The sequence below is a fragment of the Piliocolobus tephrosceles genome, chromosome 6 (assembly GCF_002776525.5).
Source record: "Piliocolobus tephrosceles isolate RC106 chromosome 6, ASM277652v3, whole genome shotgun sequence".
Classification (NCBI taxonomy): domain Eukaryota; kingdom Metazoa; phylum Chordata; class Mammalia; order Primates; family Cercopithecidae; genus Piliocolobus; species Piliocolobus tephrosceles.
This window is the reverse complement of record NC_045439.1, coordinates 59533870-59558000: the sequence shown is the minus strand read 5'-3', so window position 1 is coordinate 59558000 and position 24131 is coordinate 59533870. Positions and strand designations below refer to the sequence as shown.

Genomic DNA, 24131 nt, shown 5'->3' with positions numbered 1-24131 from the left:
AAATAAAGGGAATGTCAATAATAACAATTATAACAATAAAAGGATGAGAAGGGCCAGGCACGGTGGCTCACACCTGTAATCCCAGCACTTTGGGAGGCCGAGGCAGGTGGATCACAAGGTCAGGAGATCGAGACCATCCTGGCTAACATGGTGAAAATCTGTCTCTACTAAAAATACAAAAAATTAGCCAGGTGTGGTGGCGGGCGCCTGTAGTCCCAGCTACTCGGGAGACTGATGCAGGAGAATGGCATGAACCTGGGAGGCGGAGCTGGAAAAAAACAGAAAAAGGATGAGAGGTAGGAAGTAGAAGTTTACAATTGTAAGATTCTTATGTTGTAAGTAAATATATGATATTGGTGTACTATTACTCAAAGATATAATACGGCAAGTTTGTAAACATGAGAAGAACTACAATTCACACTTGAACAACTCGACCCCAATGCAGTCGAAAATCCTTGTATAACTTTTGACTCCCAAGAAACTTAACTGCTATTAGCTTCTTTAGAAGTCTTATCAAAAACATAAACAATTGACACATATTTTGTATGTTACATGTATTATGTTCTGCATTATTAACGTAAGTTAAGCTAAAGAAAAGAAAATGTTATTAGGAAAATCCTAAGGAAGAGCAAATACGTTTACAATTTATTAAGTAGAAGTGGTTCATCATAAAAGCCTTCATCTTTATGAGCTTCACCTTGAGTAGGCTGAGGAGGAGGAGGAAGGGAGGGGTTGTTCTTGCTGTTTTGGGGTAGCAGAGGTGGAACAGTTGGAGGAGGTAGAAGGAGAAGCTGGAGAGAGGCTGATGTACTCAGTGTAACTTTTATTGAAAAATACCCACAGACAATTGGACATGCACAATTCCAACTTGTGTTGTTACAATGGTCAACTGTGCTACAAAATCAAAAAGTGGGGCATAGTTACTAAGCCAATATTAGAAATAAAAAAAATACTTAAAACTACAATATCAATTCAAAACAAGGCAGGAAAAGTGAAAAAAATCCTAAGTAAACAGTAATATACAACATGTTAATAGATTGAAAAATTCAGTATTGTTAAGATAATTTTCTTTCATTGAGCGCAGAATAAGCAAAATCCCAATTAAAATCTCAGCAGGACTTTTGTAGAATTTGGCAAACTGGTTATAGAATTTCCATGTAATACAAACAATTTTAAATAGCAACAGTGATTTTAAAAATTAAGAGCAATGTTGAAGAACTTACACTACTAGATTTCAAGACTTATCATACACTGCAATAATAGATGGAGTGGGGTATTGGCATAAGGACACATATTTAGGTTAAAAGAATAACATAATCTAGAAATGCTTACAAGCATACATAGTTGTTTTTTTTTTTAAATCCAATTTGCAAATCTAATTTAATGGGAAAAGAATGGTGCTGGAACAACAGAATGTCAATGTACAATCACTGACAGTGATTCTAACAGTAAAATTTAGGCATTTGGTGGTTGAGGGCATGATGGGACATCTACAAAATAAAGGACAAACTATTTCTTACTGCACTGCAGTAAGATGGAAGCACAACGTTTGGTAGTCCTTTTTGGATAGAGGAGGCAGCATAGTTCACATCTGAGGATGCTCTACTAGACCACGTATTGGGTAATACAAATGTTTGCATTCATTAGTGTACACTCACTGTGGTAGAAGTGCGGAAGCACTAGAAATCTTAGTTGACAGAATGATTTGTCCAGTTGATAGCAACCCATGTTTGTCAGGGTTCTCTAGAGGGACAGAACTAATAGGATAGACGTCTATGTGAAGGGGAATTTATTAGGAGAATTGACTCACAGGATCACAAGGTGAAGTCCCACCATTGGTTGTCTTCAAGCTGAGGAGTCAGGAAGCCAGTCTGAGTCTCAAAACCTCAAAAGTAGGGAAGCTGATAGTGCAGCCTTCAGTCTGTGGCAGAAGGTCCAAGAGCCCCTGGCAAATCACTGGTGTGAGTCCAAGGGTCCAAATGCTGAAGAACTTGCAGTCTGATGCTCAAGGGCAGGAAGCATCCAGCATGGAAGAAAGATGGAGGCCAGAAGACTTAGCCAGTCTGGTCCTTCCACTTTTTTCTGTCTGTTTTTATTCTGGCTATGCTGGCAGCTGATTGGATTGTGTCCACCCATATTGAGGGTGGATCTGGCTTTCTCAGTCCACTGACTCAAATGTTAATCTCCTTTGGTAATACCCTCACAGACACACGGAGGAACAATGCTTTGCATCCTTCAATCCAATCAAGTTGACATTCAATAGTAACCATCACACAACCCAAGTGTGAGTACGAGGGGAATGTAGACATGATAACCGACATGATGTAAGGAAGTCTATGCCTAAATTCAGTAGAATGGGTTCCCTATCTCCAAAACAAATTTATCTCCTGTTATTGCATGATGTCCATACATACAAGACAATCACTGAATCCCCCTAATAGCACCATTCTGCGTGGAGACCAATTAGCTTCTGGGTGGTGCGTAGTGGAACAATGGCATGTTAAGTTAAAGATTTCAATGGGATGCCTAGCTCAGACATGAGACCATACAAAGATGGGCTGTCATTTTTTAGGGTGTGTATTCTAAATCAACAACCATAATATGATTTTTTTCCCAGTAGATAAAATACATGAGTCTAAAATCAGGGGCTTAAAATATAAATAACTTACTTAACACCACCCCATTTCTCAATTACAGAGTTTGAGCTTTCCAGACCCGCAAGTTTGGACTGCATGATGCAAAAGTTCTGGTCGACAAAGGTAGAATACATTGACTCTGGGACACTGCAAAAATTTCAATGAACTTAAGTTATACCTTCTTTCAGTGTACTTCAGGGGACTTTTCCCAAATGACTTGAAGAGAAATCACTATCCTGATAGGATAATTGATCTGAACTTCAGAGAAAGGTAGACAGAATGTAAGGCAGGAGGAATATTTTTAACAGTAACTAATCCTAATCCACTTTGGTGTCTTTTGATATTGTCTTGTACAACTTTGAGAATCAATGTAATAACACAGCAGCCAGGACCCAAGAAGGCATAGCGACTGTGACTATACGACTGTCACAGATGAAGGTCTGAGTCTTCCAAAGTTAGGCCACCTGACCAGCAGAGGTGCTATTTAAGGGTGAAGAGGGTGAAAATGAATAACTAAGAATATCTTAGCTCAGGCCTCTGTAAAAAATACAGTGGGTGGCTTAGAAACATAAATTTATTTCTCGCAGTTCTGGAGGATGGAAAGATCAAGGTGGGGGTGCTGGCAGTTAGTTCCTGGCGAGGGCCCTCTTCCTGGTTATCAGATAGCTGACTTCTTGCTGTGTCCTCCCATGGTGGGGAGAGAGTGACAGCTTTGGTCTTTCACTTCTTATAAGGACAGGAATTCCACCATGGGGCCCCCCACCTCTATGATCTTACCTAAAATTAACTATGCCCCAAAGGCTCTTCCTCTCAATGCCATCACATGGGAAGTTAGGGGTTCAACATATGAATTTTGAGGGATACAACATTCAGTTTACAACAAGGATGGTAATGTTGAATATCAGTTACAGCCCGAAGATCTACTGCAGAGTTGGAAGCTGTGTGGTTTCTTCATTTAATAAGTCTCCACTAGAGAAATAAAAAAATACACACATACCAGAATCATGGAGAAGCTGCTCCCAATGTATGTGTACACATGGATTTGAGCAGCATGGATTAACAGAAGTGGACACTGTGCTTCACTACTCATTTCCTAAGCTGCTTATTATATAAACTGTTGGAGTGCTGCTGCCTAATAGAACTGCCTTCCTGGAAGTCCTTCATCTTTTTATCTTTTCCTGAAGCATCACACATCCAATACTGGTGAATGCAGGAGTAAAAAGTCCTGGTCTGGTTGCAGTAAATCAGAGAAATGCTAAAGGTTATCCCAGTTCCAGAACTCCAAAAGAAGCTATTGTTGTGAATGAATCAAAATCCAATCTTTTTTTTTTTTTTTGAGGTGGAGTCTCATCTCATTGCCCAGGCTGGAGTGCAGTGGCATGATCTCAGCTCACTGTAACCTTTGCCTCCCAGGTTCAAGTGATTCTCAGGCCTGAGCCTCCTGAGTAGTTGGGACTACAGGTGTGTGCCGCCACACCCAGCTAATTTTTGTATTTTTAGTAGAAACAGGGTTTTGCAATGTTGGCCAGGTGGTCTCGATCAAAGTCCAACTTCTTTGTCTTTCAATTCTGCTTCCTTTCCTTTCCTTCCCGGTGTTAATTCTAAGAACACTACCCAATCAACCTACTGTGCTATGTTTTACCTAAAGTCTGCTTCCCAGGGAGCATAACTTGCAACATTAAAAACTTGAGAACAAACATATAAAAGTGAAAAATCAACAGAGCAACAAACTCTTTGAAATGATGAATCAAAGTAATAAACTCCTAGGAAGACTAATCAATAAACACAGAAAGCACACATTTAAAATATGCAGAATAAAAGAGGATATCACTATAGACTGTAAAGATGTTAAAATATAATAAGAGGATATTATAAACAATATTATCCCATTAAAATTTGCAAGTTATAAAATAAGAATGTATTTCTTGAAGAACACAATTTACCAAAACAGACATTAGAATAAATAGAACCATGAAGAACTTTGCTAAAAAATTTGAAAAGAGAAAAATAATTACAGATACATAGATAAATATAACTTACCAAAATTTATAAAGAATGGCTTTAAGTAATCATAAAAGAATTTAAAGAAAACACCAGGCCCGATGCTTTTATGGTGAAGTCTGCCAAAATTGAAAAAAAAAAATTTTAATTCTATAGACAACTTCAGAGGATAAAAAATAAATATAGGTCAGAAACTCAGATCTACATACAGAAAGGAAGAGCATTTTTAATGAAGGCTAAAATAAAGACATTTTTCTTATTCTTAAGTGAGCTAAGAAATAATGATTAGTTCAAAATATTAATAACAATAACATACTTTATTATGTATATGTATACATATGTATGTGCACTATATATATATATAAGTGAAATGAATGACAGTGATGATAAAAGAGATGAGAGAGAGGAATTGAAATATTTAAAAATTATTATTATAAGGTACTTGCACTAACCATAAAGTGGTATAGTGTTATTTCAAAGTGGACTTGTTTAATGTATATTTCAAACTCTAGGGCAACCTCCAAAAAGCACTAATAACTAACGCTAAGAAAGGAGAGAAATGGAATTATATAAAATGTTCAGTTAAAACCACAGAAGTCATTAAAAAAGTGGAAGACATTAGACTAAAAATAAAGCGAGAGAGAAAGACATGCCATGATCTCACTAATAAAAAAGCAGAAATAGCTATATTAATTTTAGACACAGCAGACTTCAGAGCAAATAGAGGTATCAGAGGTAAATTAGTACAGTCATTATGAAAAACAGTATGACTAGTTTGTTTAAAAAAAAAAAAACTAAAAATGTAACTAGCATATGATTCAGCAATCCCACTTATGAATGTATATCCAAAAGAAATGAAGTCAGTATGTCAAAGGGTTATCTGCCCTTTCATGTTTATTGCAACATTATTTGCTAAGACATAGATTCAACCTAAATGTCCACCAATGGATGAATGGATAAAGAAAGCGTGGTACCTATACACAATGGAATATTATTCAGTCTTATTAAAAGAAAAAATATATGAAACAACATCGATGAGGCTGAAGGAAGTTATGCTAAAGGAAATAAGCCAGACACAGAAAGACAAATATGGCATGATTTCACTTATACTTGGAATCTAAAATAGCTGAAATCATGGAAGTAAAGATGAAAATGATAGATACCAGAGGTTGGGTGGGCGAGGGGGATAGAGAAAATGGGAAGTTTTTAGACAAAACATACAGTGTTTCAGATAGGAAGAGTAAGTGTTGATATTTATTGCACGGCAGTGTGACTACGGTCAATAATGTATTTTATATTTCAAAATAACTAAGAGAGTACATTTTAAATGTCTCACCATAAAAATGATGGATAAAGTAGGTGATGCATATATTAATTAGCTTGATTTAATTATTTCACATTGTACACACATATCAAAATATCACACTGCACCCTATAAATGTAGAATTATAATTTGTCAGTTAAAAATAATATTAACTTAAAAGGAGGAACATTGCATAATGGTAAAGGGGTTCATTCTTCCAGAAGTCATAACAACCTGTAATGTATATGTGCCTAAAAACAAAGTATCCAAGTATGGAAGGCAAAAACTGATGGAACTGCTAGGTGCAATTGATGAATCCACTGTTTTAATCAAAGATTTCATCCTTCAATCATAAATGGACACATCCAACAAACAGAAAATAAATTTAAGAACATAGTTGAACTCAATAGCATCATCAATCAACTGAATGTGATTGACATCTATAGACCTACTTTATCCAACAACAGCAGAATATATTTCTTCTCAAGCTCACATGGTACCTTAATTAAGATAGAACACATGCTGGGCCATAAAACACACCTTAACAAAAATTTTAAAAAAAGAATGATGCATTGTCTGCTCTCAAGTCACAATGTAATTAAACTAAAAACCAATAACAGAAAGATAACTGGAAAAATCTCAAAATAACACATTTCAAAATAACATATAAATAAACAAAATTTAAAAAAATAAAAAAAAAAACAGGAATACACGAAAACGAAAACACTGTAACATTTGTGGGATATAGTAAAATTAGTTCCTAGAATTTATAGCATTGAATACATATTTTAGAAAAGTGCGGTGGCTCACACCTGTAATGCCAGCACTTTGGGAGGCCAAGACGTGTGGATCTCTTGAGGTCAGGAGTTCCAGACCAGCCTGGCCAACATGGTGAAACCTTGCTTCGACTAAAAATACTAGCTGGGCGTGGTGGCATGTGCCTATAATCCCAGCTACACGGGAGGCTGAGGCAGGAGAATCACTTGAACCCAGGAGGCAGAGATTGCAGTGAGTTGAGGTCGCGCCACTGCACTCCAGCTTGGGTGACAGAGCAAGACTCCATTAAAAAAAAAGAAGAAGAAAGAAGAAGAAGAAGAAGAAGAAGAAGAACAAGAAGGAGAAGGAGACGGAGAAGGAGAAGGAGAAAGATCTAAAATCAATGATTTAAGCTTCTACCATTGGAAATTAGTAAAAGAAAATAAAATTTAATTCAAAATAAGCAGAAGAAAAGAAATAATGAAAACTAAAGCAAAAATCAATGAATTTGATTTTGGAGTTGTCTAGTGTTTGAGTTTTAACCACCCCAAATTTTTAATCTAATTTGTGTAAAGCCACCTAGTTTAATATGATTTCCACTAAATTTGTAAATCAGCTAAAATCCTCTTGAGATGCAATCTGTAATTACTCAAATTCAGTATTTTATAGTAAAAATATATTATTTGATCATTCAAATGTACACTGCTCCACATTCTTACTACTGAGACAGTAAATTGATGGCCTATATGCCATATTTTGCTTTTGTTTAAAATGTTAAATATTCCTTTAATTGTCCATAGGCTATATTTGGTTTTGAATTAAAAATATGAGGTTTTTAAATAAAATAATATTAAAAAAAAGAAAGTAAGATATCAATAAATAAAATCAATGTAACCAGAAGCTGATTTTTGCAAGGTAAATAAAATAGATAAACCTCTACCAGGTCAACTAAAAGAAAAGGACAAAGGACACAAATTTTTAATATCAGAGATGGAAGAGGGAATATCACTGCAACTCCACTGACAACAAAAAGATAGTAAAGGCATACTATGAACAACTGCATGCCTGTAAATTTGACAACCTAGATTAAATGCGTCAATTTCTTGAGTAACAAAATCTGCCGAAACTCACACAAAAAGGAATACAAAATCCAAAGAGCCCTACATCTATGAAAGAAATGGAGTTAATAATTAACAACCTTCCACAACAGGTAACATCAGGCCCAAAGAAGTTCACTGGTGAATTCTAATAAAGATTGAAGGAAGAAATTATACCAATTATCTACCATTTGTTTCAGAAAATAGAAGTAGAAGGAGTACTTCTCAACTCATTCTATATGAGGTCAACATCATCCTGATATCAAAACCAGACAGACTTTATAAGAAAAGAAAACTGCAGACTAATATCTCTTATGAGTATAGATGCAAAAATAAACTTCAGCAAAGTATTTGCAAATTTAATCCAACAATATACAAAATGATTTATATATCAGAACCAAGTGGAATTTATCCCAGATATGCAATGCTAGTTCAACATCAAAAATCAATTAATGCAATCCATTACATCAAGAGGCTAGAAAAGTCATGAAATTGTATCAATAGATACAGAAAAGGTATTTGATAAAATCCAACAGTGACATATGACAAAAACTCTCAGTAAACTGGGAATAGAAGAAATCTTCCTCAAATTGAAACGGAATAGCTATGAAAAGCCTACAGTTTAACATCATCTTTAATGATGAGGACCTGGAAGCTGTCCCACTAAAATAGAAAGAAGGAAGGCCGGGCGCGGTGGCTCAAGCCTGTAATCCCAGCACTTTGGGAGGCCGAGATGGGCGGATCACAAGGTCAGGAGATCGATACCATCCTGACTAACACGGTGAAACCCCGTCTCTACTAAAAAATACAAAAAACTATCCGGGCAAGGTGGCAGGCGCCTGTAGTCCCAGCTACTCGGGAGGCTGAGGCAGGAGAATGGCGTAAACCCGGGAGGCGGAGCTTGTAGTGAGCTGAGATCGGGCCACTGCACTCCAACCTGGGTGACAGAGCAAGACTCCGTCGCAAAAAAAAAAAAAAGAAAGAAGGTAAGATTATTTCATGTCACTATTGCTTTTCACCATTGTCCTGAAAGTCCTAGTTAATGACATAAAACAGAAAAAGAAATAAAAGGCGTACTGATTGGAAGGGAAAAAAAATAAAACTTTGTTTACATATGACATAATCATTTATGTAGAAAAGCCTAAAGAATTGACCCAAAAACCCTCCTAGAGCTAATAAGCAATTATAGCAAGGTTGAGGGACGAAAGGTTAATATGCGAAAGTCAATCACTTTCCTATATACCAGCAATAAAATTTGAATTTGAAATTAAAAACACAATGTCATTTATATTAGAATCTACAAAAATAAAAACTTAGCTGTAAATCCAACAAAATATGTACAAGACCTGTACAAGGAATACTACAAAACTAAGGAATCCAAGAAATAGAGTGATAATCCACATCCATGGACAGGAAAACTCAATATTGCCAAGATGTCAGTTCTTCCAAACTTGATCTGTACATTCAATGCAATCTTCATCAAAATCTCACTAGTCATTTTGTAGATACCGACAAACTGATTCTAAAATTTATGTGAAAAAGTAAAAGAACCAGAATAGCCAAGACAATATTAAAGACTAGAACAAAATTGGAGGATTGGTAGTATTGACATCAAGACTTACTATAAATCTATAATAATTGAGGTAGCCTAATATTTGCAAAAGAATAGATAAACAGATCAGTGGAACAGAAGAGAGTACCCAGAAATAAAGCTACATGAATGTACTCAACTAATCTTAAACAAAGGATCAAAATCATACTGTGGAGAAGATAGTCCTTTCAACAAATGGTGCTGGAATAACTGGATATGTACAGGCAAAACATTAAATCTAGATGCTAATCTTACATCCATCACAAAAATTGATTCAAAAAGGTGAAAAAACCTAAGTGTAAATGCAAAACTATAAAACTAAAAGGAAACATAGGAGACATTGTAGATGACCCTGGATTCACCAATAACTTTTTATATATGATAGCAAGGGCACAATTCATGAAAGAAAGAATTGGCAAGCGGAACTTAATGAAAATTAAAAATGTCTACTCTGTAAAAGATATCATTAAAAGAATGAAAAGACAAATCACAGACTGAAAATATTTGCAAAAGACATATCTCATGAAGGACTGTTATTCAATATATACAAAGAACTCTTAAAATATAATGATAAGAAAACAATTTTAAAAATGAGCAGAAGACCTGATACCTTAGCAAATATGATACACAAATAGCAATAACCATGTGAAAATATGCTACACATCCTATATCATGAGGGAAATGCAAATTAAAATAAAGAAATTCCGCTAAACACCTATTACAGTAATCAAAATCCAGATCATTGACAACACCAAATGCTGATGAAGATGTGGAGCAACAGGTACCTTCCTTCATTCATTTTAGGGGGAATGCAAAATGATACAGCCACTTTGAATGACAGTTTAGCAGTTTCTTACAAAACTAAACATTCTCTTATCCTACAATTCAGCAGTTGTGCTCCTTAGTATTTACCCAAAGGAGCTATCAACATGTCCAAGCAACAATCTGCATATGGATGCTTAAAGCAGCTTCATTTATAATTGCCAAAACACGGAAGCAACCAAGTTGTCTTTCAGTAGGTCAATGGGTAAGTAAACTGTTGTATATCCAGACAATATAATGTTATTTCTTGCTAAAAAGAAATGAGCTATCAATCCACAAAAAGACATGGAAGAAACGTTAATGCATACTACTCAATAAAAAAGCCAGTTTGAAAAGGGTACATACTGTATCTTCAACTATATGACACTCTGGAAATGGCAAAAGTATTGAGACAGTCAAACAGTACAGTGCTTTCTAGGGGGTGAGGGGAGGAATGGATAAATAGGTGAAATACAGAGCGAAGGCAGGACAGTGAAAAATCATCTATCTGGTGTTATAAAGATGGATACATGTCATTATAAATTGGTACAAACCTATGGAATGTACAACACTAACAGTGAACAATAATGTAAATTTTGGACTCTGGGTGATGATAATGTGTCTGTGAAGGTTCATCAATCATAAGAAATGTACCACTCTGGTGGGGGATGTTGATAATGAGAAATGCTATGCGTGTGTGGAGATAGGAGGTACATTGGTGCCATGACCCTTCCTGTCACTTTTGCTGTGAATGTGAAACTGTTCTAAAAAAAATACTGTAAAAAAATCCATGGTGAAGAAATTTATAAATAAAGACAGGCTATTGTTGCTTGTTTGTTTTATAACCCTGTGTTTTGTGCAAGAGAAAATGTTGTTCCCAATGAGCCCTAGGTTCTAGTCAGGGCCACAAAACTGTCACATCCTCCAGTAAGGGTTGATGATAGTGTTGGAACGAATGAGGCAATGCAGGCCTTTATGTATACTCATGGTTTTTTATTTTTATTACCTTTTATTACCTTTTTCCATTTGGTTCAACAAATGAAATTTACTTATATTTTACATAAATGTATATTGCGGAGCCCATTTCTTCTTTTGCATCAGGCTCAGACATGGCTTTTCATGGCACTGAGGAAGAGATTTATTCTTCTTGACTCTGGGGTTTCCTAGTCCTTTCTATCTCCATGATAATGGCCTAAATGAACTGAACGTCCTTAGCACTGTCTCTGCACAATAACCTCATGGGTCTTCTTTCCCTAATCTGACTTTTAAAGGCCTTCTGAGTAGAGAAAGAAGATCCTAGGGAATTCTGAAGTAGGCAAAGATGTTTCCGTAGTACTTCAATTTCCAACTTTACATCATTTTACTTTCAAAGTATGCCTCCATTTTCACTCACTGACATTCATAGTATTTTACCTTTTTATCATCTCAAAACATTTGAGAAATTTGTGGGATAAATTAACTCATTCTGAGGTTAAAAAAAAAATTTTAATCAGCTGAGTGGGCTCTACACACTGCACAGAAATAGCATCAGTTTTACCAAAATTAAAATTTTGTTAGCAAAAATAAAACACTAGCTGCTAAATGTCAAGTATTAACTCATGGGTGAAAAAGTGAAATCTTTCAATAGCCCTTTAAAATTTTTAACAATTACTTCTTAAACTATGCATAAAAACCAGTTTTAATATATAACACAACAAAAACACAGAACAACTTTTTCGAAAAGGTCAAGAGTTTTATTTACAAAACAATGTCTCTGGATGTGGACATTAAAAAGACTACTTCCAAGAAAATTAAATTTTTGAAGTCTTAATTAAATCCAAAATCGGCAATGTGTGCCAACACTACAAAAGACATCAAAAGTCTCTTCATCTGCCGAATGTTGCCCAATTTGAGTACAGATTTTATTTCCTGTGTGAATGCCATGTCCTATTCCCTGAAACCTGAATGACTAACATTGAAAAATATAAGACACATAAAGTGATAGGTATTATGTGCAAACTTTATTAATAACACAACAAATAATCTTTAGTGAACAAAATGGACGGTTTCCATGACTGAATCCCAAGAATTAGAATTAGAATGACTGAATGACTGAATTTATAATTTAGATACATTGGTTTTTTACTTGGTGACTTATTTAGGTAGTTACAATAATTGGTATTTTCTAAGCACTTAACATGTGCCAGGCATGATAATAGGCTGCTAACATAGTTTATTTGTTTACTTTTCACAAGAGTCCTGTTTAATCTCCTTTTGCATATTTTTCATATGAGAAAGCTAAGTTATATTCTAAGATTAAGGAACTTGCCCAAGTTTACACAGGGATGTGGTTCAGGACGTGCTATCCAAAATACAGCACCTTGACACAGTAAGTATCTTAAGCTGAAGGAATTGATCAAACCACAGACACAGGAAGACGTCTCTGAAGCAGGATATACAAACAGTTAATAGAAGGAATTCACCTTGACCTTGTCTCCTGAAGCAGACCATAAAACCCAGCTGAGCGTCCCCTGAAAATAGGTCAGAAGGCTCTCATTTCAGGGGATTTTTGAAATATACTCAGAAGAAAGGAATGTCACAGAGGAACACCAAGAAAAATCTGAAGGGGAGAAAATATAATATTTTTTCTGAGTCCTCACAAGGTCTTTGCTAGGATACCTGTGTAAAAAAAAAAAAAAAAAAAAAAGACAAATGAACAGGAACAAAAAGGAAAAAGGTATACAAATTTTACTAACATGTATATAGATATAGGAGTTATGCACAGAGTATGAGACTCAAAGGAAGTGCCAGATAGCTGAAGTTTTTGTACCATCCTGAGGTTACAGAAGGAATAGGGGCAAGGTAGGATATGGGAGGCAGAGAAGAGGAAAGGTATGGTGAGCAAAAGCAGCCTTGTTATTGCAGATGAAATCTCACAGGTAGCAACTCTCAGAAAGAATACATGGTGGCCAGCAGTAACATTTTTCTGTCAAGCCTTCTTTAAAGGTGTAAGACTTTCAGTCTCTTTTTCTGCGAGTTAATCTTTCCTAGATCCAGATAAGAGGACCCTCAGAAAATGTCTGTTTGTGTTGCTGTATTTTTTTTTACTAATGCAGATTTTCTCTATAATGGAAATCTCTCCTACAAAAGGGCAGTTTTTTTCAGAGGTATTTCTGTGGGTTGCAACTCTTCCGAATAGCCATATAGAAATATGCCAAAGAAGTATATTTTGTGGTGAAATATTCTGGTTTCTGTCAGAACAAACAGGTCTTGCTAAATTTCCCCCCACTTTATAGCTATTAGATCACATTTTCCTTTTTCCCAATCATGTTCCTCCACAATTGTCTACTTCTTCATCAGGCTTAGCACAAAATACACACAGTTTTCCCTGTTTCTTTGGGTTTTTACTTCTGAGGTTTCCATATTACATAAAATGTATATTAAATACATTTGTATGGTTTTCTCTTGTAATCTGTCTTTTGTTATAGGGGTCACAGTCATGAACCTAGTGATGGGCAAGGAAAAGAAAGAGCTTTTTCTCCCCTGCAGTTTCACAGATAGCACATGCAGAAAAGCCGATGAGACACACATATTCAGCTGGAGAAAAGACTTGGCACATCACTTTTTTTTTTTTTTTTTTTTTTTTTTGAGACAGGCTCTCACTCTGTCACCCAGATTGAAGTGCAGTGGCACAATCTCGTCTCTGGTAGAGACGGGGTTGCCTAGGCTGTTGCCTAGGCTGATCTTGAACTACTGAGTCCATTGGATCCACCCACCTTGGCCTCCCAAAGTTCTGAGATTACAGGCGTGAGCTACTGTGCCCAGCCCATACCACATTCTTAACATACGCTACTACATTCTTTGCTCACCAACTTATAGTTCACTACTATTTTCCCTCTCCCTTTCTCATTTGTTAATATATTAATTTTCCATTACCTGGAAGGCAAAACTTTTATATAACATAATAGCAATCTGTATCCCTTTAAAAACATTGACTATTTTTACATGCCATGTAAACCTCAGTAAAATGAGTACCTTAGAGAATTATATAGATCCCTCATCAATTCCAAGGGATTCAATATCCTTTCCCTGTTGCAGATCAGAACTTTATCAGGCTACTTAGGTGTGAAATAAAACTACCTGTTCCTGTTTTCCATGAAGCAGAGCAAACAATAGGCAACAAACAAACAAACAAAAACCCAAGTTTGTTGAAGCAACAATAGCAACAGAACAAATAATAATATGAAATTGCAATACAGAATTCTTTCAAAGTTTTTCCTTCTACTGTTCACAAAAATGTTCACCAAAACATCAGGGTCACTGACACAGGACAAACTGTGCATAATGCAATATGTTAAATAACAAGCATTGTCCATTATAATGAAATGAAACAAGTGTCAAAGGCACAATATTCATAAAACACTTGGAATCCATAACCCACTAAAATTCAGGCTACCAGTCAAACATTACAACATCTTCAAACATCAGGTAACTTAAGGTGTATGATTTGAAACTCATAACACATAATTTCCAAAGAGCTCTGTATAGGTAAACAGTGGTGATGCAGTGAGCTATTTGTGTCGAGTATGTCTTTGCTGTTTAATTGCTCCAACTCCCTAGAGGTTAGGAGTCTATCACCTGCAGTTCTTCAGCTGCTAAGATCAGAGAATATAACACAGATGGAGTGAGCTATGGTCTCATGGCTGCTGCTTCACAGAGATAAGGCTGCAGGTTGGAGAAGTGCTTAGCTCTGACTTCCTCTGAAAGAGCCTCAACAGCTATCAGTAATTCCCAGTTACTTCTCTACTGTTATGTTAAACAACACTGCCTTGCATACACAGGTGCAATTTGATGAAAGAGAGTTGTTTAAATCACTTGAAATGCCTGTAGCTTTATTATTTCAGGTCTTTGTGTTGTCTCTCGTTTTTTCTTTTTATAAAAAAACTTCTTTTTCCTGCTCACTCCTTCCCCCAGGTCTACTGCCAAACTGCAATGATTTAAGACCCTGGTTAAAATATTGGATCACATTTCTTCACCAGTTGCCTTGAGCGTGTTTGGTGAGCTATTCTTTAGCCACCCTTGTCATTCTGCTGTCATTCACAGCATTATATTTCTAGGTATGAGAACGTTGCAAAAATCAGCTACGCTCATTCAGGAACATGTATTATGTCTGGATATGATCTCACGATGCCCAATTGAACAACTATTATTTATATTATTATTTTAAGAAATACAGTAGAAAATTGAAGAATTTAGTCATCTTAGTAATGGAATGTTAATAATGTTAATAATGATAGCTTTTATTATTAATAATAAATAGAAATATAGGTACATTGACTAACATGATATTCAAATTTATCAGAGAACACAGTAAGATTCAAGACAAGATATATCATACCTTGAATAAAATCTAACTTTGCGGTGGCTGAAGCTGTGACAATCCTTTGGTATCCCAGGGAAAAACAAGAAAATTATAATAGAAACAGCTTAAAGTCTATATATGTACCAACTTTTCTTGATGCTAGTTGCTGTCAGGTCTTTAAGTTGTGACCAAAGATATGCAACTTTTGATATTTTTCCTCTTTCTGGTTTATCCTGTTGCATACAGCTCTACCTCAAGCAATTTTTTTTTTACCTTAAGGTGTATTGAAAATGGAATTCCAAATAAAAATGATGTAACAAGGTAAGAAGATGTTAGATCTCCAATTCTGTGGAGCATCTTTTCAGCCATGGTTCATGTATCTGAACTTTTACACAGTAAATAATTAAATTTCCATATTTTTAGCCAATTTTTATTTTGAATTTTCTGTCCCTTAAATCTAAAACTAATCTTAACTAACACTGGTGCTGACTCAGAATCCTGATTTTTTTTGAGATGAGTAAGGAAAAGCGTGACTGCTTAACTTTAGGTTCTTGTTAAGTGAAATATTCTCTTACCTCATGGTTGGTTTTTCTGTTGCTTGTAGGAAAAGTGTTCACTATAAAAAATAAAGACTTCACAGATATAGTCATAGATTTGATAACTATCCTTATTTGTTATATTAAGTTCTCTACATGAGAAGAAAAGGAACTGCCAATAACCTACAGAATTGATACTTCTGGAGTACATTTTGAAGCATTGTATTTGAAAACGAACCTATTTACATCTGTTGCTGATTTTCATAGAGCTTTTAAAGAAAATAATCTCCCTTATAAGATAGTATTTCCATTTCCATATTTCATAGCTATGTTAAAATATAGCTTTTTTAGCATGATAGCATAATTTCTATTTAATTTGATACCTGACTTGACATATGTGTATTTATCTATGTGTTTAAATTCTAATATTCAAAATTTTTCCAAAAACACAGTCTGCCCTTTGTGATATGATAAAGCCCAGATAAAAAGTTCTTAATTTTTGTCATTCAAACATCTACCTTTTAATGGCTTAAATAAAAGCTGTCATCCAAATATAAAGCATTCTTTGGCGATACTACATATTATGAAGATCGTGGCTAGTGGACTGAGTTTAGTAAATTAATAGGTACAAAGTTAATTCTAAGTTAATTTCATAAAGAAAGTCCAGGGGACAATAAGTAGCTTGAAGAAGACAATTGTTCAGAAAAGTAGAAAGTTGTTGCTTTTTCCAGCTGGTTGATATTTCAGGGTCATTTTATATTTTAAAATTACCAGTCTTTCTAACACTTGAATGTCTTGGAGTTGTGTATATGAACACAGTCAACTCTTCTATTGCCTTGAGCATTGCTGGAGGATATTCAAGCTATTTGCTGATCTCTAGCTATGTTTTAACCAAACTTTATTTTATAAAGAGTCCCTAGGTGCAACTATGAGGCATTTTTATGCCTCCTTTGATTGATTCTTCCAGCCATAGCCCTCGGTGATTTGGTAATACTTTAAATCCTTGCCTAAGTTGTTTCACTATTAGATAACCAGTGTGTAGAGCTGCCGGAATATTTGTATTCCTTTCTCTGTGGCCAAGAACTGACTTAATGATCCCTGAAAGAATTTTATTGTTTGATGGCCGTCCTCATTCTGTTTTCTATGGTCTGTGGTTTTACAGAAAACTTATTATCTTTGAAGTTAGACCTCATCTTCTTATCCTTCTAATCCTATCACTTCCAGGTTTTTTTTGTTTTTGTTTTTGTCTTAGAGATGGAATTAAAAGGCAATCATACCTGATTTTGAAACTAAGCCCCACTAGTGTCTAACTAAGGCTAAAAACTGACATCTTAACCACAAGTTCCATAAACTGTACATTGTAGAAAATAAATAAAGTTGTGATGTAATAGTGCCAGTCACATGGTAATTGCTTAATAAACTTCAGTTTCTCTCTTTCCCTTTTACTCATATTGCAGTTATAATTTGTCTTTTTGTATTGAAGAATTAATGGGCTTTTTAATAATAAATATAATTTTCAGTCAACATTTATCATATATGTATACTCAGATTTAATCAATAATTTGTTTTTATTCTTTTTGTTCTTGAGCTAACTGGTTGCTAATTTGTAACTCAGAACTTTTCTGATTAATTGGACAACTATGCATTTTTTAAACCAGAAATAAATGGTTGAAATAGAGCAAAACCAATTTGTTACTACATTTGGATGAAGATGCACATTTTTTAATTTATTGAATAAAAGTAATTTTTATGGTTAAACCATTCATTAGTACTTTAGAATATATTAATCTGGAGTTTTCAAACATATATTCAAGGTGATTGTATGTTAAATTGCAAATAATATTTTATATTCAGGTTTTGTAAAAAATATTGTTTTGCCTCTCTTAAGCTTTAAGCATTGATTTACATAAGGTCTAAATGATCAATTTTTTAACTGATCAATACGTGATGAATCTTTGTATTCAACATAACTTTTATGTTCCCAAAACTATCTTAATCTCACCTGGAATTTTGCACTTACACTTCAGGATTCTTAATTCCATAGCAATATTGTTCTAGTTTTACATGCAGGAAAATTTTGCTTTTAACTTGTGGTGTAAAATCAGAATATTTTCTTAGCAGTTAACTGTGCTTGTTTGTTATTTTAGCTACTGTAAATTGGATTTATCCTGGGATTTAGTAAGCTCAGGACAAAGAAACTGTGTGTGTGTGTGTGTGTGTGTGTGTGTGTGTGTGTGTTTATTTATTTATTTATTTTTTGAGATGGAATCTCACTCTGTCACCCAGGATGGGTGCAATCTTGGCTCACTGTAACCTCTGCCTACTGGGTTCAAGCAATTCTTCTGCCTCAGCCTCCCGAGTAGCAAGATTATAGGTGCCCACCACCATGCCCAGCTAATTTTCTATATTTTTATTAGAGACAGGGTTTCACCATGTTGGCCACGCTGGTCTCGAACTCCTGACCTCAGGTGATCCACCTGCTTTGGCCTCCCAAAGTGCTGAGATTATAGGTGTGAGCGAGCCACTGTGGCTGGCTGAACCTGTTTATTTTTCTGAGAAATTCCAATATGGTGCGCATCTCAATATTTTTAGGAAAAATAAAAGCTTTTATTCCTAAATAAGCTTTGAGAAATAAAAAAAAATGCAATTTAAAAAAAAAATTCAAAACTTTTTTCCTTAATCATTTTACAAAGATACTAATGGGAGAATTATTCCATTAAAACTAATAAATGATATTTTCTTTTTCCACTTAGAACATACAGTTGCAAGAGGATGTCTCTTCAATCCTAACCACAAGAACCTTAAAGTTATAGTTTCTTAAGCTCATTACAGTGGGAGCAAGCAAAGAAACCTACTAAATTATAACCCACACAGTGATTTGCTTAGAACAGAAGTAATCCACAAATGCTTTAATCTGTGGCCAAACAGCTGGATAATGAAGAAGCCACCAAAGCTATGACCAAGAAGAAAACAGTTATACTTTCAATGAGTTGTTAAAACCTAATAACAGACTGGTATGACAGAATCCCTAGGAGTCATAGCTGAAAAATATCTGCAACTATCTGTCAACTCTTTCCCACAAGCCTTATTGAGCTCTCATGAGAAAGATCGTGGGCAGCACAGGAGAGCTGAGACAGATTCCATGGGAGGTTCAGGTGTGTGGGGGCTGCTGAAGTCTGAGGGGAAGAAGTAGGACTGAGAGAAATCTCTGGACACTTCAGGTACTCATCAAGTGGTAATGTGATGAGCCTGCTAAAATGTGAGGGCAGGGCAGTAATACTGCAAGAAAGTCCTTAAGCCATGGTGCCTTATACTTAATAGGGAAAAGCACCTCTCTGTGCCTAGAGAACAGGTGAGAATGACCTCTAAAGGTACAAATGTACAGAGATTACTGAGGTCTGAGGACCATGAGAGAAAAAAAAAAAAAAAAAAGGAGGGCATCCCTATATGCATTTTGGGACTGACAGCAAGCATGCAGCAGAAGCCATTTGTAGCTGGGTGTTGGGAAAGAAAGATGAGATAAAACTATCCCAAGTGCATGAGCATGAGGCATGAGGACAGGAAAATAAATGGTCATACACTCAGATCCCAAGTTGATTAAAAGAAAAGTTCTAAAACTACCTTCAAATAATTTGAAACCTGTAGGGAACTAAATCTACCTGAAACAACAACAGGGTTTAGACCTAGGTCACCTATAGACTAGGTTGACTCAGAAGGAGCATGCCCTTTTATTGCCACTCAGAAGGAGCATGCAATATTTATTTCAGCATCCTTTTTTTCCACAAATTGTCCAGAATGTAAGCAAAATTTACTAGACAAATGAAGAGGAAAGAAAATGAGACCCATTATCAGGAGAGAAGCAGTCAAGAGATGTGAGAATTATCAAACAAGACTTAAACATAACTGTAATAAAAATGTTGAACGGTCTTAAGGAAAAGCCAGCTATTTTAAAGTAACTATGTGAAATATGTTAAATGACCTTGGGCAAAAAGCAGATGACAACGAGCAGGAACAGATGGGAACTGCCAGCACAGACAGATATGATAAAGAATAAGGTCAAAGGAAAATGCTAGAAATTAAAAATATGGCAACAGAAATGAATAATCCTTCTGATCAGCTAGCTTATTGGAAGACTGTACAGAGCAGAGGAAAGAATCAGTGCATCAGTGACCAACATGCAGGTAAGTAGAAACTGTTCAAATTGAAATACCAAAAGTAAAAGAGTGTATTATTCCATTCTCTCATTGCTATAAAGAACTACTTGAGACTGGGTAATTTATAAAGAAAAGAGGTTTAATTGACTTAAGGTTCCACAAACTGTACAGGAAGCATGGCTGGGGAGGCCCCAGGAAACTTACAATCATTGCAGAAGGCAAAGGAGAAGCTGGCACATCCTTCATGGATGGAGCAGAAGGAAGAGTGAGCAGTGGGAGGTGATACACACTTTTAAACAACCAGATCTCATGAGATTTCACTCACTATCACGAGAACAGCACGGGAGAAATCCACCCCCATAATCCAATCACCTCCCACCAGGCTCCTCATCCAACACTGGGGATCAAAATTCTACATGAGATTTGAGTGGGGACACAAATCCAAACCATATCAGAGAGTAAATAAAAGAGAATGGAGCTTGCAAGATTTGAGGGATCCTATAAAATATAAATATTGAATATAAAACTAAAACATAATATGAAACATAGTATTTGAAGCTCAAGAAGCTGAAGTAAAATTGCACATAAAAAACAATTTAAAGATAGAATAGCAAATGTTTTTTCAAAATTGGTATTACATCAATTCACAGGTTAAGCACAATGTGCATGCTGAAACTGTACATGGACATATCATAGTGAAACTGCTGATAAACAAAGAGAAAGAGGAAATGGTAAAAACTGGTGGAGAAAAAAAGACATTACATTCTTTAAGGTGGAATAACATTAAGAGAGTTGCTGATTTCTTACCAGAAATGATTGAAACCAAAAACTGTTAGAATGAAATCTTTATACTGTTGGAAAAAATTATGCATAAAATTTCTATATTCAAAGACAATAATCTTGTAAAATAAAGGTATGTTTAGATAAACAAAAGCTCAAAGAATTTGTATTACAAGAAATGCATTACAAGAAAGACTAACATAAGTTCTTCAGGCTATAAAAAGTGAATATCTATAAATCTAATACACATAAACCTAGAACATCAGAAAGAGCAAATATGTAAGTAATTATAAAGAACATATTTACAAAAATTTCTAAATATCTACATCTATGTTCATGAGTTTATATCAATATTTATATGTATCTCTTTAAATATCTTTAAGATACTATTGACTGTTTAAAGCAATATAACAAAGAACTGTGATATCCTGTAACATTTGTATAATTAAATATATGATGAGAGTACAAAAATCAGGAAGGTAGTAATTCAAATTATATTTTTGTAATATTCTTATTGCTTACAAAGTAATACTTTATTTTAGAAGCTAGATTGTTATAAATTAAAGATACATAAGAGAAACCACAAAATAAATAACACAAAGAAACATAACTAAAAATGAAAAGAAGAGATAAAATGGAATACTAAGATATCAATTCACTCTAGAGATGAAAAACAAATACCATTGTAGTAGACTTAAACTCAAACATAGTAATTATTACATTAAAAGTAAATGTCATTTGGTTCTTCTAGAAAGTTTACTCACACAGAGTAGAAGTTCAAGATATTTTCTCCTGGTAACACCCGTGAATAACAAACGCGAGTGTCATTAGGAATAGCAGGAAAGCCTTCCTATTGCCAACGTATTAATACTGGTGAAACTAGAAAGAGGAGGAAAACAAATTGCATAAAAAGAGCTTTAGATTGTAAAGTATCTTTTTCATCACCTTTTAGTAAGGATGTATGCTAACAGCATGACTTATTGTTGATGATATTAACTTTGATTACCTGACCAAAGTAGTGTTGAACAGTTTTTTCAACTGTAAAGGCATTCTCCTCTCTTCCATACAGTAGTTTTTGAAAGCAAGTCACTATTTGCTACAACCTACACTCAAGAGAGAGTGTCTTAGTCTATGTGGACTAATATAACAAAATATCATGAACTGAGTGGCTTAAAAATAACAGAAATTTATTCCTCACAGTTCTGGAGTCTTGGAACTCTTAAGTTCAAGGTATTGGCAGATTCAATGTCAATACTTACATATTTGTATCTGTATTATGCTGAACATAAGTTCATACAGCTGTCTCTAACTCTAATCCATTACCACGTGGTTCATTCTAGTTTTCCCTGTCCTTGCCTATCTGAAACTGCTCTTCCAATAGGAATAAACCTGCCTCACAGCATCCACCATATATTTACATATTCGTTCAACCCTACTCTATATATATAGTATTTTTTTCAGAATTGTTAACCCAGGCCACTGTGAAAAACAACTAGAGTATGGTGTTTACGTACAGTTCCTTTTGTTTCTAGTCTTAACAGTTTCCAATCAAAGCACCATTTTCCAAAGTTACTTATCGGCTAGTTTTCTGCCCACCCTTTTCAGTGAGGATTTTCCATAAATTTGTTATACAACTAGAATCTTTTTGTCACCATGTTCATTGCACACAATACATTCTTCTGGTTAATTCTTTTAATTTGCATAAATTAAGGTTTACTCTTTTTGTTGTACATCTTTATTTGTTTTGAGACGGAGCCTCTCTCATCGCCCAGGCTGGAGTACAATGGCACAGTCTTGGCTCACTGCAACCTCCACCTCCTGGGTTCAAGTGATTCTCCTGCCTCAGCCTTCAGACTAGCTGGGATTACAGGGACCCGCCATCATGCCTGGCTAATTTTTGTATTTTTAGTAGAGATGGGGTTTCACCATGTTGGCCACGCTGGTCTCCAACTGCTGACCTCATGATCCACCTGCCTCAGCATCCCAAAGTGCTGGGATTACAGGTGTGAGCCACTGCGCCTGGCCCTTTTGTGGTACAACTTTATGGGTTTCAATAAACGCATAGCGTTTCATATCCACCACTACATTATAATACCAATTAGTTCCACTGAACTGAAAACATCTTAGTGCCTCTCCTAGTCAAACACTCTCCCTTCCACAATCATTTGAATACCCTGATCTGTCTTTCAATCCAACAGTTTTTCCTGCTCAAAAATGTCATATGAATGGACTTCAACATGTAGACTTTCAGACTGACTTCTTATGCATAGCAACATGCACTTAAAGTTCATCTAAGTAGCTCCGTGAGTTAATAGCTTGTTTCTTTTTATCACTGAATAATATTCCATTATATGGACATACCATTGTTTGTTTATCCATTTATCTAACTAAAGGATATTATTTCAACGTTGCTTGAAATTTTTGGTGATTATGAATAAAACTGCTAAAAACATTCCTCTGCATGTATTTTTCAGACATACATTTTCAAATCAATTGTGTAAATATTCAGGAACATGCTTGCTACATTGGATGATAAATCTAAGTTATATTTAGTAAGATACTGACAAACTACCTTGCAAAGTGCCATTTTGTGTCCCCACCAGCAATGAATGAGAATTCCTGATGCTCTGAATCCTTGCCAGGTTTGGGAATTGTCGGTGAAGAGTCTATTTAGATCTTTTACCTTGTTATTTAAGTAAAAGTTTTTTTATCAGATATATTATTTGCAAATATTTTCTCCCAGTTTATGACTTGCTTTTCATTCTTGCAACTGCATCCTTCACAGAGCAAAATATTTTAAAGTTTTATTTAAAGTTTAATTTATCATTATGTTCTTTCATGAGTTATACTGTTAATGTCATACTTTAAAACACATAGTCAATCCCTAGGTAATGTAGATTGTTGTCCTATGTTTTCTTATAGATGCAGAATTTCTTTTTTACTCTTTTTGTTGTAAATTTTTATGTGTTTTGATCCTATTTATGTAAGTATATTTTTGGAATCTCTACTGTGTTCCATTGATCACTATTTCTATCTTTTTGTTAATAGCAAACAGTTTTAATTACTGAAGCTTAATAACATGTTTTAAAATCAGGTAATTGGAGTCTTGGAACTTTTTCTTTTAAAAATTGTTCT

The 24131-nt window shown here is 35.0% G+C and overlaps 1 long non-coding RNA gene across 1 annotated transcript; it reads right to left on the bottom strand.

The window, feature by feature from the left end:
- Nucleotides 1-809: 809 nt before the first annotated feature.
- On the bottom strand, nt 810-21799 carry LOC111549429. The gene is made up of 2 exons (XR_002733737.1): nt 21761-21799; nt 810-3605 (listed from the first exon to the last, which is right to left on the bottom strand). It is a non-coding gene; the product is annotated as an uncharacterized LOC111549429 (long non-coding RNA).
- Nucleotides 21800-24131: the final 2332 nt, after the last annotated feature.